This window comes from Marmota marmota, unplaced genomic scaffold (genome assembly GCF_001458135.2).
Source record: "Marmota marmota marmota unplaced genomic scaffold, marMar, whole genome shotgun sequence".
Lineage (NCBI taxonomy): Eukaryota > Metazoa > Chordata > Mammalia > Rodentia > Sciuridae > Marmota > Marmota marmota.
The window spans coordinates 7,177,886-7,190,418 of NW_025999869.1; the positions used below are offsets into that span (position 1 = coordinate 7,177,886).

General features: G+C 37.3%; 1 protein-coding gene across 16 annotated transcripts in view; it reads right to left on the reverse strand.

Annotated features, from left to right (window-relative positions):
- Tenm2 (teneurin transmembrane protein 2) overlaps positions 1–12,533 on the reverse strand; it is a 1,198,434-nt gene that overhangs the window by 641,606 nt on the left and 544,295 nt on the right. The gene's annotated exons all lie outside the window — the stretch shown is intronic.

Below are 12,533 nucleotides of genomic sequence, written 5' to 3' on the forward strand. Positions count from 1 at the left end.
TTTATTAGAATGTTAATGGAATTTTTTTTAAAGCTGAGAAACAATTCAAGGTATCTAAAACGTAAGATGATGACTTGCTATGTAAAGATTTAAAAGACCTTCACATGAAAAGCCACCCAAAGCTTATTGTGGTAAAATATTAGCAGTGAATTTGCCAGGCACAGTTTTCTATATTTGAAAAATGTCAAGTTCTTTTAAATAAAGATATTTGATGTTTTTAGAATAACATAATTAAGCAGAGATTCAGTGGAAAGTGAATAGATCAAGAGATCAAACATCTAACTGTAATATAATAGCGAAGACATACATTTAAAAAAGAATTATAATTATTATGTATCTAGGCAAAAATGGCAAAAACATCACAAACTATTGAAGTGTCTATTATTATTATTTTTTCTGGTGCTGGGGATGGAACCAGGGCCTGCAAGAGCTCTACTGTGAAGCTAAGTCCCAGCCTGAATGCTTAGCTTTTCATAATGGCAATTCAAAATGATTTCACTTTCATTTGTATATTATTTCCAAATTATTGTTTTTAGAAACATATAAGTTGACTTTTAAAATTGTAAAATTATTGAAAGCTATTTTTAGTGTTGTATTTTTAAAGGCACACAATTTGGTAGATAAATATAATGATTTTGAGCATTATTTAATAAAGAGAAAATTCCCATAGTATGATAGATGCAAGAAAAAACAAATCCCAGTTTTTAAAATATTTATGTAAGTTGGTAAAAAATAACAATAATAACAAAAACAGACATAGATAGGATTCTTATTTTGTTTAAAAATTTCTGAATTTTCCAAATTTTCTGCAAGGACTATTTTTTTTTATGTTTAAATTTAAAGTGTATACACACACACACACACACATAAATATTTTCTTTTTTCAGATAAAAGGTTAGTTCCTGTTGATACTAAATACTTATTGGAGAATATAACTCTTAACAAAAGCATCAGAAGGAATAGAAGATATGGTCTTCATCATTCCTGTGTGTTCCACACAATTCAGATGTTAGAATTATGATACTAGTTAAAAAATATCTAGTCTTATGCAGAGTTAAATTTCATTACTGGATTCTTGATATTCAACAAGTGGTAAATAGCTGATTTGTTCTGAATTGAGGAAACATCACCCAGACACAACAAATGACAGCTCTGTGTTTTCATGACCCGGAAAAAAATAATACATCATTCTTGTACAGAGAGAAGTATCAGTGTCGTTTTATGATTACGTTTCTTGGAGATCTGGAGAAGTTTCAAGAATAAAGGGGCTAGATGAATTAAATGAGACCCAGTGATAAATGTCAAGGAGAGGCCTATACTTCACCAGATGAATATCCAGGATCCTGTGCTGTCCTTAACAACAAAGCAAATTGTCATTCTATACAGGTTCAACATGTCTCCTTCATGCATGCTGTAATCATCTGCAAATGGTCCATTCATTTTAGACTATTTTTTTTTTCATTGGTTTGACCAGAAGACCTGATAAGAACAAAATGTAGAGGAGGAAAAGTTTATTTGGGGATCACAGTTTCAGAGGTCACACTCCACAGGTGGCCTACTTCATAACTCTGGGCCCAAGGCGGGACAGAACAACAGGGTGGAAGGGCATGGCAGAGGAAAACAGCTCAGGACATGGCCATCAGGAAGCAGAAAGCGAGAGTGCTCTGTTCACCAGGAATAAATATAAACTACAGACACACCCCAGTGATCATAACCGGTATCACCCAAGGTGGATACTGCAGGCAGGCAGAGTGAGGCTGAGGGTTCTGATTATATCCCTGGTTAATATCAGTGATTAATCCACCGATTACGTTACAGGTCTCATAATCTGATCATTTCACCTCTGAACTTACTTTCATTGTTTCACATAAATTTTGGGGGATATCACATATTCAAACCAGCACATGCATATGTGCTGTTTTTTAAAGATTAAGTATTACACCAAAGCGTACTTATGGTAGATTTTATTTTTGTTTTGTTTTGTTTATACTTCCTAAGCAATGGTGAAAACAGAAATGAATGAAAAAGTCCATTACCAAGGATCAAAAGGAAATAGTGTCCCTTAACAACACTTATTCTTAGCAATTTATTTGAATGAAAACTAATTGTATTTGTAGCTAGATAACTGTCTTCTAAAATGAATTTCACTCACCATACCCAAATGATAAAAAAATGAAAAATAAAAACACTCTCACGATCTATCTAGAAATGGGATAATGTGTTGTCTCAAATTAAGGAAAAACTTGATGTATGAATTTCATTGCCAATACATAATTCATTTTATCTTTAAGCACCACTACCAGGCTTAATCTATCAGCCAGAACCAGGTGGGGGCAATCAAAATATTGAGAGCAGGAAAAATCCCCTGTCCGGGAACACTGGTGTTTACTATCACCCAGTAGACATTTCTATATTGCAATTATGTTGCACACTCATTTCATTTATGATGAAACCCAGGAAAACTTAATTCTCAGAGAAGGTGAACAATAAGCCTGGGAGTATCACTCACTTTCAACATATTGAAATGGTCTGATCACCTCCTGCCAGTTGCATCCTTTTTCAGAGCACAGTTGCTTCTTTGGATCTCAGCATGTGATTCTCATTAATGGCAGCAGAGGGGGGTGCTGGAGCCCTAGGTCACCAGGCTCAGGCATTAAAACAGACCTTTGCAAACCACCAGGCTCACGGGCTGAAGCGGGGAAAAGTGGGAATTTCCAGGTCCCAGTAATGCTTTCTGACATATGAAAAGGGAAAATAGTTACACCTTTCACTGCATCACTGTGGGAAACTAATTTGTTTTGACATACTGAGAAGTAATCTGATGTTCGTATTTATTCTGAAAAGGCTGTATTAGCTAAAAACAAATTTCATGAATAAAACCATAGATACATAATCAGACGTGTAGATCAACTGAGCATGTCTGGGATGTCGGGAATTAACTCATAGACCTCTCTTTAAAGAAATAGAATCCCTATCACTAAGAAATCCTTCAAAATTCTCTCTAGCATGGCTGGCACCCAGGACATAGCTGTCCCCGGGAATGCACGGAAACATTTTAGCCAGCACGGGGGTATGCACAGATCTGACCCTCTGGTATCATGCTTTTCCTTTCCAAAGCCTTCATACATCATGGTAACTGAGAAGCTATTTCAGTGCTATTCTTGGCACCATGGCTGTCACTGAACACCTTCCTGAGTCACAGCCAGTGGCACAACAAGCTGATGTGTGGCCTTCTTTATTTATCTTTGGTTTATGAAGAGTTAGTATCTAAAATTCTCTTTTAGCCTAAAAAGCACCAACATATTCCCCAAACTCTTCTGGTTAGGAGAAGCACAGAGCGATGTACGGGTCTTCAAAGATACAGAAAGAAGGGGAAAAAACCCTAACGAAACCACAGTGAGTGATAAGGGACCTGGAGTTACAAGTATTAAAAGAGATGAATCGCATTAACCCCTGCCCTCCCCCATTATATTCACTGCCCAGTGGAAACAACAACAGAATTACTAAAATCCCACACTCTCTAATGGGATGGTAATAGGATTCAGAGGCCATTAGGGTAAAGGCAATCCATATTTTACACTGTAATAAGCTCAGACTGAAGTTGCTGCACCCCCCTCAGAGCTCAACAATTACCAATTTAATATTAACAAATCCACAAGCGCCTTCAAAACTGCAAAATACACCTGAGCTAAAAGTCAAAGGTCATTTTCTTAAAAATACTGTCCATATTTTGGTGAAGTGAAATAATTTCACTAAATTAAAGTGATTTTTTTCTTTCCTCTGATATTGATTATTATTCATTCCAGAATGTATTAGAAATGAAGGATACTGTGATTTATTAGAAGGCAGTTACAATTTACTTCTAATGATACATATTGTGTTCATGCCAAATATATTCCATTTTTTGAAAGAATCACTTTTACCCCCCTATAGACACTTTTTATTGAAGAAGAAAGATAAAGAAGTATCATTGGTGTTAAGAATTTCCATATAAGATGGAAGAGTGGATTTAACAGGAACCTCTTTCATGAAGGAATGGGAAGGGAAAGCAGAAATGTATGTTCTGGGGCTGGGGTTTGGGTAGAGCACTTGCCTAGCATGTGTGAGGCACTGGGTTCGATTCTCATGCACCACATATAGAACACATTCTTAGAAAGGTCCAACAACAACAAATTTAAAAAAAATAAATGGATGTTTGAGATGATACTCCTTGAATCAAAGATAGAACAAAGGGGTTCATAAGAAAAATTAAAACAGAAATTATCATTGTGAATTCACATAACTGAACATGCATATTGTCTGAGGAATGGCAAACTGACAAGCCTTTTATGTTTACAGTATACTTTAAAATAATTATTTATTTGGAATAACATTTGTATTATATTATTGTCTACATAACTTTGAGTGTGGCTGTGAGGTTGTTTATGTAATACAGACAGACAGACAATGCATTTTTGGGAAAATGTTTTGATTGGTGAGTTCTAACGTTTTTGCCAGAGATGAAGGAGATAATTTGTTTACTGTTAATCTGCAACCTCTTTTTACCTGCTCTAATGCAATATTAAAAAAAAAAAAAGACTCCCTGATGATTGACAGGAAGTGTCCCCCACCCACAGAACAAGTGGTAGCACCCTCCTCCCTACATGCTATGCCAGGGATGCTTCAGTTCTTCCAAAGTCTTATCATTCCAGTGCTGCTCTAATCATATAAATACACGAATATTATCACACCCTATCCTTTTTATAAAATATTCCTTTAGACAACATCAAGAAAAAAACAATAGAGCACAGGGTTCCATGATAAAAGAAGCAGGTCCTTAAAAGTAGCAATAATAAGATAAAGATATCATATCTGCATATTTTCCCCACCACATTCTTAATGCCTCTCACAAAACTCATCAAACTCTTGCACATTTAAAAATGACAATACCTGAAATTAATTTGATTCTAAATCATAAAAGATTAAAAATGTCCAGACTTTAATTTCAAGTCCATTCTTTTAACCTTTAAATTTTTTTTTCACATTTTTTTTATTGGGGCATTATAGTTGTACATTTTGATGAGATTCGTTGTTACATATCCATTCCTGAACACAACACAACAATATAATTTGGCCAATATCACTCCCTAGCACGTCTTAACCATATTTCTGCAAGCTATGAGAATAATTTTCTACTTTAAGGGCACGGCTTTACTAAAAGGGCCAAATTCAAAGTAAAAATAAATACAAACAGAAGTGGAATGGGTGCTAAGAAAACCATCACATGCATCAGAAACTACTCAGTCACCTAAGTGTGTCCATTAACTTGGAAAGATGGTGCAGTCTCTGGGGAACCTTGTGATAAGGTTGCAAACTTAAGCTGCACAGTGTTGAAAAGGAGATTGGGACCTAATAGGTTCATTAAATTACAAGCAACTAGAAACAGGTTGATTTTATCAAATACAAGGGGAAAAAAACAAAGAAATGGGAATACTTAAGAAAGAGGATTGGAAATAAAAAGCCAGATAAATATGATTTGGTGGAGAGAAGATGCTCACATAAAGTGACCTGGTCCCCTAGACCCAACTGAAAACACGTCTGAGTGCATTTAGTTTGCATCATCCTTTCTGAATCATCAGTGCCTTACAAATTCCTCATACTGAGTAACCAATTATTCCATACTTAGGGTTGCAGTGCTCAGAGTCCCTGGTCTCTTTAAGCAAACTTAACATCCAACTTTTGATATTTTGACAAGGATCTCTACAGCAGAGAGGCAGTAACCAACTTTAGGGTCCCTCCCCCCAACAAGTCTATCTTCCATCACAAGTTACAGGATCAAGGGCCAAAAAGAAAACAACTAAAAAGTGCACACCCACCTCCAACTGGAAGGATGGGTCTGTTCTGGAACTTGGGAATTTGGATCTATGTCAGGATATACATGAAGAGATGTACCTGTTAATTACTTTATCACTGCATGGCGATTACTTATGTATTTCAACACTGACTCAAGCATTATGGAATAAACATAAGGCTGCCATCATTATACCAGGGCTTAATGAAGCAGCAGTGCTCAAGCCAGGCACACACGGACCCTGTCCTCACTGAGCTTCCCAGATCACATAGACAGTGGACAACCAAAACATAACATGGTGAATGGACTGTTGCAGGGTCACAGCGTAGGAGCCCCTCCTTGAGACGTAGGAAACTTCTAGGAGAAAGTGACATTTAAACTGAGACCTCAAAGAGGAACAGGAGTTAGCCTGAAGGAAGCCAGAGTGTTCAAGGAGACAAGAGAGATGGGTATCCACAACGACTGGGTGATGGATGTTGTGAAGACTTAAGGATGTTGGCAGGCTTGGGACAGAAAGTGCAGAAGTCTTGGAGGATAGATGTAGGGGCCCAGAGATGGGGGAGATAATGCAGCGGAGACTTCCTGTTGCAATATAAACTTCTCAAGGACAGGATACAAATGGTATCTCCCTCATTTAATAATTGGTAACCAAGTAAGTAGATTACACATTGTAAATGCTCCATCAATATTTATTGAATATCTTCTGGGAATCTCATGGTGATGACTGAAGCCACTGTGGTCTAAAGTTCTCTTAAATACTCTACACAGTCACTCTCTAAATATGCTTAGTAGCTCTTGTTTTACTTAGGGCAGTATAGGTTTGGTGTGTGTATATTAGTTGCAGTATCTCTTCCCTATTCCATGAGTCCCTGTCACCTCCCACTGCCGCATTTCTGACTGGTCCCCTGTAGGTATTATGTTTGCAGCCCTTGATACAGGATTGATCTTGGAGGAGGCTGAGCTAAGAACGCAATCCACAAGCTATCATGAAATTCATATGGAAAAACAAAAGACCCAGAATAGCAAAAGCAATTCTAAGCAGGAAGTGTGAATCGGGAGGTATAGCGATACCAGATTTCAAACTGTACTACAGAGCAATAGTAACAAAAACAGCATGGTACTGGTACCAAAACAGGCAGGTGGACCAATGGTACAGAATAGAGGACACAGAGACCAATCCACAAAATTACAACTACCTTATATTTGATAAAGGGGCTAAAAGCATGCAATGGAGAAAGGATAGCATCTTCAACAAATGGTGCTGGGAAAACTGGAAATCCATATGCAACAAAATGAAGCTGAACCCCTTTCTCTCGCCATGCACAAAAGTAAATTCAAAATGGATCAAGGACCTAGATATCAAATCAGAGACTCTGCACCTGATAGAAGAAAAAGTTGGCTTCAATCTACACATTGTGGGGTCGGGCTCCAAATTCCTTAATAGGACGCCCATAGCACAAAAGTTAATAACTAGAATCAACAAATGGGACTTACTCAAACTAAAAAGTTTTTTCTCAGCAAGAGAAACAATAAGAGAGGTAAATAGGGAACCTACATCCTGGGAACAAATCTTTACTCCTCACACTTCAGATAGAGCCCTAATATCCAGAATATACAAAGAACTCAAAAAATTAAACAACAAGATAACAAACAACCCTATCAACAAATGGGCCAAGGACCTGAACAGACACTTCTCAGAGGAGGACATACAATCTATCAATAAGTACATGAAAAAATGCTCACCATCTCTAGCAGTCAGAGAAATGCAAATCAAAACCACCCTAAGATACCATCTCACTCCAGTAAGATTGGCAGCCATTATGAAGTCAAGCAACAATAAGTGCTGGCGAGGATGTGGGGAAAAGGGTACACTTGTACATTGCTGGTGGCTGCAAACTGGTGCGGCCAATATGGGAAAGTAGTATGGAGATTCCCTAGGAAAGCTGGGAATGGAACCACCATTTGACCCAGCTATCGCCCTTCTTGGTCTATTCCCTGAGGACCTTAAAAGAGCATACTATAGGGATACTGCCACATCAATGATCATGGCAGCACAATTCACAATAGCTAGACTTTGGAATCAACCCAGATGCCCTTCAATAGATGAATGGATTAAAAAACTGTGGCATTTATACACAATGGAGTATTACGCAGCACTAAAAAATGACAAAATCATGGATTTTGCAGGGAAATGGATGGCATTAGAGCAGATTATGCTAAGTGAAGCTAGCCAATCCTTAAAAAACAAATGCCAAATGTCTTCTTTGATATAAAGAGAGCAACTAAGATCAGAACAGGGAAGAAGAGCATGAGGAAAAGATTAACATTAAACAGAGACGAGTGGGGGGAGAGAAAGGGAGAGAGAAGGGAAACTATGGAAATGGAAGGAGACCCTCATTGTTACACAAAATTACATATAAGAGTTTGTGAGGGGAAAGGGGAAAAAAAAAACAAGGGAGAGAATTAAACAATAGCAGATGGGGTAGAGAGGGAAGATGAGAGGGAAGGGGAGGGGGGATAGTAGGGGATAGGAAAGGTAGCAGAATCCAACAGTCACTAATATGGTATTATGTAAAAATGTGGATGTGTAACCGATGTGATTCTGCAACTTGTATTTGGGGTAAAAAATGGGAGTTCATAACCCACTTGAATCAAATGTATGGAAGATGATATGTCATGAGCTGTGTAATGTTTTGAACAACCAATAAAAAAAAAAGAACGCAATCCACAAAAGCATAAATAAATGAATATGGGAATAGCTTATTGATAGATAGTTCTAAGTCTGAGTGATATTAACACACGTAAGACATATTATGTTCTAAGCCAAGGCATATAACCTCAACTTAAAAGAGAATGATTCATTCTTAGATTCACATGAAATCTGAGTCCCTATGGCACTGATTTCTCTTGCATGGGATGGTCTGTGAGAGGCACTGACACCTTCGCTGTCAAACAGTTTATGGCTCCATGCCGTCCTTTTCTACACCTTTTGTTTATGAATTTTCCAGAGAAAAACTTGATAAGCATACTCAACAATGCAGCAATGTGCTGGGCTGTCAACAATTTTAGCTTTATATATAAAATAAATCACAGTTTTCTCATACATTTTGCAACATCAGGGACGTTTAGTTCATGAGAACAAATAAAATTGCAACACATAAATCACCAAATCATTCATTTCTAAAAGTCAAGGGGACTCAATTGGCAGCTAAAATAGAAACAGTGCTTTGGATATAGTAGTCAAGTGTTTAAAAACAATTTACCTTTTTTGTTGTGGTACCATTTAAAAAAATCTTTAAAGATGGTTCTGGAGAATCATAGGCTATTAGAATAAACCATAATAGAGTAATTATAGCTTGGGCTTCTATCAAGGTTCTTGCCATGTAAATGTTCATTTATCTGAAATTTGCTTAAAACAAATAGATTAGATTCATTTCAGGAACAAGAATGACATGACTTTTCTGTTAACACTGATTAATGATTTCAGCTTCTAATATTCATTAGTCGACTATCATCATTTTACCATTTGAAAATGGTTTCTAGAATCTGTGGGTCTCATCTAGACATGAGTGTCTGCCCATTTCTTATATTCTACTGACCTCTAGAGACTACATGTGTGTGTGTGTATAAATCACATGCAGTATGTGATTCTGAACATATAAGACTAATACCTTGTAAACACCAAACAGATTGAGAATAAAAGGATCTCAATTATGTGAGCCCATTTCATTTTGGAAAACTATGCGTGATAACATACATTCAAACAAACCCCACTGAAAGCACGAGTAATGCTAAGCACGTTGGCAAGACCTTCCCTTGTCTCTTCAGTTGGGTGAGTGATGTACAGGACTCAGAGAACAGTGAATATCAGCCAAACTGATCCTATCTTTGGTTTGTGACCTGCATCCGTGGCGGGTGGTAAGAGAATTCAGACTCTCTAGCTTGGCTTTTTCATAAAGCCAGATTTATTTTTAGTTGGAAGCAGATCATTTTATATGAGGATCTTCTCCCGCAAATCCTAAGTGTCTGTATTTCTTTTTCGACTCTCTTCCTGACCAGGCCAAGCACATAAACTGTACAAGTATCTTGTGAGGCTCAAATGGCTTTGTAGTTCTTGCTTTTTCTCTCTTGCAATGTTTCCAATTATTCATTTGTGTTAGAAAATTCAACATTAAACTAGCTTCTAATTCCTTAAGAGTTATGCCTTGGGCTGGGGGTGTGGTTCAGTGGTAGAGCACTTGCCCAGTATGGTAAAGCACTTGCCCAGCATGCAAGAGGCCCCTGATTCAATCTATGCCGTGTTCACCTTGGTCTTCCTGGCATCTAGCACATAGTGCATCAGATTATATAAAATTAATAACGTCAATTGGAAAAAAAGCACAATATTTTACCAGGAATATGCTCCTACTATATCTTACCAGGCAAATACCCATTCAGTTTCTTTCTCTCTTGATACATGCACATACATATATTTTTTACATGCATTATGTGTGTATAATCTCATATACATATATGTAAATGTACACATAAATACAAATGCATGTTCTTCATACAACACTTCTAACTAAATTTGCCAATGATTTTTCTAAATGTTCTTCTACATTGTAAGCTCTATAAACTATATTACTGGCTAATTTTTCATTTAAAACATGGATTGAAAACTATTAGCCATAATACTACATAATCAGCTACAGCTGGACATTTAAAAACTTCAAATAACTTTCTTTCTAATGGACTCATTTTTAATCTAGTGATAAAAGAGCATTTTTAAAGTACTACGAAGACAATACCACTTTGTGCCCTTTAGCCTGCAATGTCAATTATATTATATAGCGTATATTTTATCACTTACATTACATTACACATTTAGAAATAGACACATCTAGTGAATTTTAATTAGGTGCCTCGAAATACTACCAGTTGTTAACATTTACATTTGTCTAATAGGGATGATGTAAGAGAAGAGCAAACTCTTAGATCAGACAGTCTTACACGTAGCCGTAAGATTTTGCAGATATCCCTGTCACAAGTAAACAAATAGTAAAGAAAACCCAATTCTGATTCTGTGAATATATCTAATAGATACAGAGGTCTCCATGCCTAGAACTTTCAGTGAGTCAAATCCTAAAAATAAATAATTTATCAAGGATTGCCTGGCATGCTGCCAGTGATAGAATTGGGATCAGACAAGTGTTGGAGAAAAACTAACTGGGCTATGAGCACCAACAAACCACTTGTGTATTTAACACCAGAGGAATATGCAAATCAGAAACCTAATCTACCCCACAAAATACTTTTGCTTGATCCACATGTCCTTTTAAAAGACCTATTAGGAGCAATTGTTAACTAGTTAATTAAACATGGTAGTTGGTCTGGTGAGAGAGGAAGGGAACAATGAAACCAGAATTCTGGTTATTTTTGTGTTCCTTAAACAGCTTGGTAAGATAACAGCCCATCAACAGCTATTGGAAACCATTTGTAACTGGACAGATAGCTCCCTGCCCCCAAGTTGGAATTTAGCCAGTCAATTTTAGCAAATAGTTTGAAAACCTAGACTCTTTACCTAATTAGACCTCCTGAATAATAATCCACAGGTTTGGATTTTTCTGCTCAAATATGCTCTTCCAGATCGTTAGTGGAGGGGCCACCGATTAGAGAAATGATTCACATCAGGTAGCTGGAGTGAAGGCAGAAAGGCAGTAAGAAATCTCAATAATCCCTATGCTAGAAATTCAAACCCTGGATAAGCAGGACTCCACTCCATATGCAATTAGGATTCTGTCCAGTTAAGAGAAATTTGTAATCCATTCAGCTTCAAGCCTGTAGAGTCACATTTTTCAAAAACTTGTATTTCATCCCCCAATGGCTTTAAAAGTTCTCCTTATCAGATTGTCTCCAATTACAGAAATCCTCCCCAAGTACAAGGCTGCAGAACTATATTAAACCTGCAGGATACTGTGGAGCTGGTTGTTTTACCGAGCCTATAGCACACATGATCTCGATGAATGATGTAATACTACTGAACCGACCCGCCACAATCTGATAATCTATTTGTTCAGGTCACAAGTGTTGTCTTACTTGGGGTGGGGAGTCATCTTTGAACAGAAGGTACATAATAGTAAGGAAAGGATGGTCTGGGTGCACTTACACTAACTTTTAGAGAACCCCTCCCACTTGCCCTTACACACACACACACACACACACACATACACACCACACACACACACACACACCACACACCACACACAAAACAATGAAGGCTACTGTGGACTTAAGTACATCTCTGGCCTGTCCAGTAATGATAGAAGAAGTAGGATAAATGCAGATCTGTGAGCAGGAAAAGGTATGATCACAACTGTCCGACCAAAGTCAAGAATGAAAAGGCAGCTCAGGTGCAAAGCTCAACTTCAGCATGTTTATCACAATGTAGTTGAAGCAAAGCAAATAAAACCTAGTGGTAATACCATTAGGTTAAAGGACACACCTCTGGTGAATATAAGGATGTGTATGTTACAGATTTGTCGGTGCTGATTTTTCCAGGGTTTTTAGAGCCCTCTGAGAATACACAGAAGCAAAACAGTCAAATAAGGCAGGCTGAAGGAAACAGGAAAAAAAAAAAAAAAAACTCCACCTACATTCAAGGTATGAGACAATAATTTCTAAGCCTTTGGGATCTATTTTTTCCTTGCATTGTAATGCAGTC